The sequence below is a fragment of the Poecilia mexicana genome, unplaced genomic scaffold (assembly GCF_051168715.1).
Source record: "Poecilia mexicana isolate PSO_F unplaced genomic scaffold, ASM5116871v1 scaffold_2, whole genome shotgun sequence".
NCBI classification, from domain to species: Eukaryota; Metazoa; Chordata; class Actinopteri; order Cyprinodontiformes; family Poeciliidae; genus Poecilia; species Poecilia mexicana.
Window position 1 is genome coordinate 9,896,072 of NW_028263371.1, and position 7,446 is coordinate 9,903,517.

Here is a 7,446-nt window from a genome sequence, read left to right on the forward strand (position 1 = left end):
TCAGTACTCTGCTTCTGACAGGTTAACTGCGGCCCTCTGACCCGGGGAGCTCTCCGGGTGTCACCGTCCTTGTGTTCCCTGTCTGCTTTTATCGGCAGCAAAAGAAAATGTAAATTAAACGCAGCATAAAAATAGATGATGGGAGCTTGTTCCATTCATCTCTTTATTCGCCAACCCCCCCACGTCCCCCAAACCCCATCTCATCTCTCCCTCCTTCCTCTACTGCTTTCTTTTTTTTTTCCTCTTTGCAGCTGCATGCTCAAAATGAAATAAATAGGATTTGCATTTTGTGTTATATGATGCCATATAACTGCTCACACAATGCCAACAGTGGATGCACAAGGATCAAGGAGATTCCAAAATCCAAAATCTTTCATCCGCACATCACACCGGAGTACAACAGAAACAGCTCTGTGTTTCTTTAAACCCGTTTCTCCTGGTTATAAAAGGTAGCGGTGCGTCTGTTGTTGTGCCTTTCCAAGATGAGCGGAGGGGGATACTTGAATTAGACAGCACTGTTATGCCTCCATCAGTGCAATTTTCCAGCAATGCCCCTAAAAGCCCTCGCACACTTCATCAGTATTATTGTAATTCTTTAGCTCTAGGTTATTTGGCAGCTGCTGAGCCCCACTGGCAAATCCCATTCGTGATGCCGTCCCTTTCACCGCAGCCAGAGCTCCATTGATTTTTTTTTCTTCCTTTTCTCTCCTCTCGGCTCGCCCAATTCATTTCGGATTGCTCGATACGAAACATTTTAATTTCTGCTCGCACCTCCACTCGGATAACAGTCAGAGGTTTCCTTCTTTCTTCATTTCTGTGAAACATCTTTTTTTTCTTTAACCAGTCAGAGTATCAGAAGAACTTGAGGTTTTTTTTTCCCCTTTCAATTGCCTAAATTTGGCTACTATATTGATTTCTAAAAAGTTGCAGAGAAAACAGTAAAGACAACAGAAAAACAGGAAAAACTGGTCATTTAACAGAATTTGTCATTGACGTCTTTGCGCTTAGTCCAATCTTTCTGTTTAAATGTGTGCAGATGTGCAGGTGTATAATCAGCTCTATTCCCTCTATGGTTGGGCATGGGCCATTATAGGAGCTATGTGCAGTCTGATGGAACCTATTGACGTCTGAGTACAGAGGCCCTGCTTAATTAGTCTAATACACCCACTGCTTTGGTCTCTGCAGGATCCTGAAACTGGTGCTTCTTTGCATTCGCCATGCAATTTCTTTGGGAAGTTTCTTATTTTAGAATCAACATCGGATCCGTCATCGGGGGATGAGACTTGTTTGCTTTGAGAACCTTCATGACGAAACTGAATTTCACTCCTTGTGCTGGTGAAAGTTTTGTCTCGTGTGTGTCTTACTGAATCTGTGTCACTTTGTGGTTTCCACACACATCTGGCACCCTTGCAGTTTGGCATGACAGACATTTTGGACTGTGTCATTGATTTGGAATCGAGCTCTGCACTCCTTGTCCTTCACTTAGTGTCAAAATCAATGATGCCTGCCTCTGACCATGCATTAAAATCTGCTCACCCCTCCTTCCCGACATGGACACACACCCACATGAGATATGTCTTTCGATCTTCACAAGGACTTTGCGCTGACTTCCACTTATTTTTCATTCGTTTCTATAGCCTAGTCCCAACCTTTACTCTAAATCTGTCTATTATTAGTACATTGCTAACCATAAACTTCTTCATCACAGTCCTAAAACTAACTGTAAAAACCCCAAAACAGGCTCATCCAAAAGACTTGTGAGAGGCCAGAACAAGGCATTGCTATAACAATAATTACAACACTGAAAGCAAAGTACTTAGTTTATGAACTCAGAGCAGGGTGTACTTCTTGACAAAGCTTACGTGTCTCATTGTTTATAGATTAAAAGCCTGCACAATCTTTACTGCCATCTGCTGCGGTAGCAGTATCAGAGAACGTGACTTAAAAAGTTAAACAAACTGAAGACCAAGTTGATACATCTGGAAATAATTATGTGAAGGAGGATGCTTCATAAAATGACAAATATAATGGATCAAAACCCTGTAACTTATGTTTATTCCATCACAGGCCTCTTCAGTTCTTTGTAAGATCTGCTGTAAACTGCTACAGAAGATCCTTCCTGCCCACAGTCATCACTACAACTGCAATGACACTGAAGTTTGAGTTACTTTCACTTTGGAATCAATGAAATATTTTTGAATTGGACCGGATCACACCACTAAATGATGCGACATTGTTTCAGACCTTTGGTGGTCGATGTATCAATGACCGCATTTTGAATATTCCTGTCTTAACCAGATAAAATAATCAGCCTCAAACCTTAATTTTCTACCACCATGTAAGGCTTGGTTGGCTCTGTGGTGAAAGCAGGCTCGCATGTGTCCAAAAATATAAAAGTCTTTAAAATTACAAAAGGATATTAGGTATTCTTGTCCTGGCACATACATCAAATAATATGTTTTGCACAATTTATTCATATGAATAAGTATTGAACTCAAAAGCGCAAAGAGAATTTTTAAATGTCACAATCCGAAGAGAATACCAGAGAAAATGAAACCAATGAAAAATGTGAGATATGTTATGCTAAGTGTTATCACTTAACCATATTGCGTATCGCAAGAACAGTATGCTGTGGAGTGCTTGGCAAGAGCTGCATGCATTGTTTTCTTGTGTCGCCCTCAGTTCCATTATGTCTTTCAGTCCAGTTTGGAGTGTTGTTGTTGTTGGGGGTTACGGTTATCAAAAATAAAAGGACATCTATTGAGAGCACAGTGTTTTCTTCATAAAACGGAAGCCATTATTTCCCACAAACAAAGCCACATACAGAAAAGGCAACAATAGGTGAGAAAAATTGAAGTTAGGAGCAAGGTCAGGTGGACGGAGACAGAGCAGGGACAAACAAATGAGGAGAACTTCTCATATCTGGTCTCCTGCTGCGCCCAGTTGAATAGATCCAGCATAGATGTCAAAAGACAAGACTATCTCCCACTTGTACACATATCTGTCACCACAGTACTTTGACAAAAAACAACGTACCAAGGTGAATATTCTGAAGGGCATAGGGTCAAAGGTGTACGCTGGACCTGTAAGACTTAAGTGAAAATCAATACTAAGAGCTGTTGAGAGCAAAACAGTGCAGGCGTCTCCATGCAGCGCAGTTTTAACCAGGAAAGTTTGTGGTAATTACGCTGTACTATAATCACGGGGCAGTCAGATAGGTCAGCATTCTTGAGTCTTCAGACCCATTAAGTCTTTTCAGTTTTTGCCATTTTATAACCACAGAGTATTTTAGTGGGATTTGTTGCTAGACCTCCTGCCAGAATTGTAAAAAGAGAAAAAAAACGACCAGATTTGCGATGTGTCTGCTGCTGACAGATTATCCTACCTGAGATGCAGATTTTCTGTTGGCTCTCTCTCTGATCAACGCTCACCTTGCCTGGCCAGTCAGTTTAGCTTGGTGGGTTTGCAGTTGTGTTGTACTGTTTCCATGTTTAGATGGTCAATCCAGTGGTGCTCCATGAGTTGGTTAAAGCGTGTGACATTGTTGTAGAATACATCCCTGTTTTAAAAGTCTCTAAAGCATAATTTTTGATAAGGTCACGATTCCTTCTTAGAGAAGGTACACCCTATTGCCTCAACCACTCTAGACACAACAAATGAGATAAGATAAAAAGGATTAAAATAAGAAAACACGTGTTTTGTTAGCCTCCACTGACAGGAAGGTTATAAGGCAATTTAAAGTGACCACAACAAACCCATTTTAAGTTATTGCTGATCATTTAGAGCTTCTGAAAAAAAAAAAGTGACTCATTGTATCTACCAAAGTTCAGACAAGCTAGCAAATGTCTTAAATGTTTTCAATTAACTTTTTATGACAAAATATTTTACAATTTAGTGCAAACATACGGTTCTTCTTGCTATTGGGTTTCAGAATTGTTCTTATACATGGAGGTTAATGTATACTGGTTTTAGATGCTCTCCATAGAAATGAATTCAAATATGGATGTTTAAGTTACATCTTCTGTTTTATGATTGGCTTCCTTCAACCACCAGCAAAAAAAAATAAAATCTTATTAAACATAGTCTGGAAAATGCTTTTTTTTTTTTTTTTGGTGGCACCCCGATTTGCTTCCTTCACCGGCCAAGCAGAACAGCGAACAGCTATTGCTCTCTCACTCAGTAATGAAGACCCCGGGCAGGGTGGACGGGCCTCGGGGCAAACGTACACAAACACACCAGCATGCAAACATGAGGGTAGCGATGGAGAGAGAGAGGGGGAGAGAGAGAGAGAGAGAGCTCTGAATAAACAGAGCTCAAATGTTTGGTTTCGTAACGTAGAGGCAAAAGGGATGAAAATCAAGGCATTTTTGGATTTCATCACCATTCTAAATTCGATGCCATGTTCTTGAAACAGTGTGGTAAAGCAGCACCGTTGAAATTTTATGGCTGCATCGTCTAAGAGAAATCCAAGCGTATGATTAGGCCTTGATAGGTTTGGGCAAGGCCGAAGGGAGACTGTGGGTGGGATAGGCAGGTTGGTTTCAGGGGATTTTCTAATAGGCGTTCCCTTGGTGAAAAGCTTCTTCAACCCCACACACGCGCGCATGCGGTTTCTTCCCTGTCAACGCTCTTTCACCTTTATCCTTACACTCATTTGGTGATTTCTGTGAGGGATACTGTTTCGTAGAGGAGAATAGCGGTGGGAAAGGATTATGATTATAAAAGATAGGTCGTGCGTTGGCACCACACCTCCGCTGTTCAGCGTTTATCTGGCAAAGCGCACCCCAGGAGGCTCCTGTGTCCTTTTTGCCCACACTAGTGTAGGCAGAAAGGTTATTTTCTTTTCCTCATATTTCTGTATGTGATGTACTATACTACGAGACAAGATGATGCACGATAACTGGGTTCACGAGAGATGGATGGCATTTTTGGCTCTTTTATGGAGAAAATTAAAAATTAAACTTTGTACTGTCTCCTGTTTTGGGGATAATGAATAATGTCTGGCACAAGATTTTTGTTGAGGTGCCAAACACATGTCCCCATCACTTATTTAGGGTTAGACAAAAACCCTGACTATGGTTTCTAAATTCATTATCTTGAAGCTAATTTCACAGTTGCCTCATTCCACAGAATGTTGAAATAAATGCTCCCTTTTCTTGTTTGTTTTTGAAAATTAATGTTTCGGTTTATGTTAATGTTTAAACACTCTATTCCAGATTGAAAAAAAAAAACAAAAAAAAAACAAGAAAAACCAAACAGAAATAGCACCAGGACTGCACGCCAATTTTAGCTACATTAGCAGCTAATTGTTAGCTAGCGACGGTTGTTTCATGGTAACAGCAAAATTTATCACCTTTTCTTCTTATCTGCCAGCTACACCCCTCCAATGCCTTACACAAGTAGCGATGACATGCAGGTCTTTATTTTCTGAATCAGACGAAAACACAACTACTTCCTGCCTTACTTCAAAGTAAGAGTCTCAATAATAGACGCATCGTCTCAAGCCACCTAGAGTCTTCGCAGAGGACTGCACTCGAATAGACAGGGAGGAATATAAACACCTTCATATACAGAGCTCATAGTATTATATTAAACTAAAATAACTAGACAACACTTCTCAAGAAAGGGTTTATGCCGTAGTGAGAAAAGTCATGGTGTTTCAATGATTTCATGCCACGTGACCTCAGTCCCTCCTTGGTCCACCGTTCACAACCCGACTATATCTTATTTCCGGTTTGCTCCTCCTGCACAGATTCTGAATCGCAGTGAGATTTCTTTTTTCTCCAACAAAAAAATCCAAGTGTAAAACTTTGAAATGGTCAGGTAATCACCATCAATTTGAAAAAATAATAACAAAATACCTTTTTTTTGTCCTCTCTGTCCATCACATAATTAGTTGCACATTTCAGTATTTGATAGCACTTTCTTCATTAATAATTCATACTTGCTAAATTCATAAAACATCATCTTGTCCCCAGCAAGTAACATTTGATATTACATCTAAGGCCCAGAGCAGAGATGTTTGCCAGAATCCCATCAAATGAAGTTTCTAAAAATACTGACTAGCATGTTCTCCCTCAAAGGCTCTCAGTGGCCCTTTAAGAAGGACCGGAGGAGAAGTCCCCTGCTATCTATTTTCTTTGGCACCGCAGCTCTTTTCTGAACGCTTTTCATTTGATTCCTTGCCTCTGCTTTTTTTTTTTTTTTTTTTCCCCTTTTCCCTCCTCATCCCTCTGCTTCTTTTCCAACGCCTGCTCATGATGTCAATTTAATTCAATCTAAAGGACATAAAGCGGAGCAGCATCTTTTAATGTCATTTTGGAAAGGCACTTGTAACACATTAAATTTACTTTCACCTTTTCAGCTGGGATTTTAAGGGGCGAGAAAGAAAGATCAATTATTCGCCGAATTTGAAGTTTCATTAAAATCACTTTTCTCTGCCTGTGTCCTTGCGTCGTTTTAAGTGGGCCATCTGTCTAAACATCTCTCAGGGTTCTTTTTCCTTTTTTTTTTCTGATCATTTCCTCGCCTTATTCATGAACCCTAGGAGTCCAGCTTTGTAGTAGCGTTGGAGCTGGAGCAGCCTCCCCCCGCTGAATACAGCTCTGGGCCTCAGCTTGCGCAAGACTTCCCCCCCTCTGCCCAGTAAGGCACCCCCACCCGCACCCTCTTCACCACAAACTCTCCCAAATAGCCTCCCCTTTCCTTTTGCGTCCCTTCATAAGGGCCCGCAGAATGTCTGAACTTGCTACACGTAAAATGACTCGCCTCATTGTGGCCGGTTCTCCTCGCCCTCCGTCTCTCTCGCTCTCTTCCCCTCTTCGCCTCTCTCTGACCCACCTACTGTTTCAGATCCCCCGGTCTCTTCCCTCCTTCCCTGCTTCTCCTCCTTATTGCAGATTTGTATGCAGGCTGTGACCTAGGTGGCTACAAAGCACGGTAGATTATTCTTGATCATTCCTCTGCCCCCCATGAAGCCAGTTATGAGAAAAGATCCCTTAATGATGCTCTGACTATTAACAGTGTTTTATGTCCAAATGTCTGCCCCATTCTCCTAACAAACTGGTACAATATAGACACAAGAAACTTGAGGAGTGACTAGACATACATAGGCCTTTGTGATTAAGTTTGTAATTGGATATCAGAGGCTTCACACTGAATAAAGCATTCGCTGATGATGCACTTTTGGATTCTTTGACCAAAAGGTCAGAAGCCAAATAAATAACATATATAAAGAATTTCTGCATTTGTGCTCTGCTGCAGACATATGAAAGACTGAGATTAGACTCGACTGCTGTCTCCTGTCACTGTGCCAGTATTGTGTCTGTAGTGGGTCCATCCAGGCCCCCACATCTCCCATCTCATCCCGGGCTCATCCCTCTGTCTGCAGGAAGACAAGTCGCAGCGCCAGTCTGGCTCACAGCCAGCGTGGAAGCTCTGGGTAAG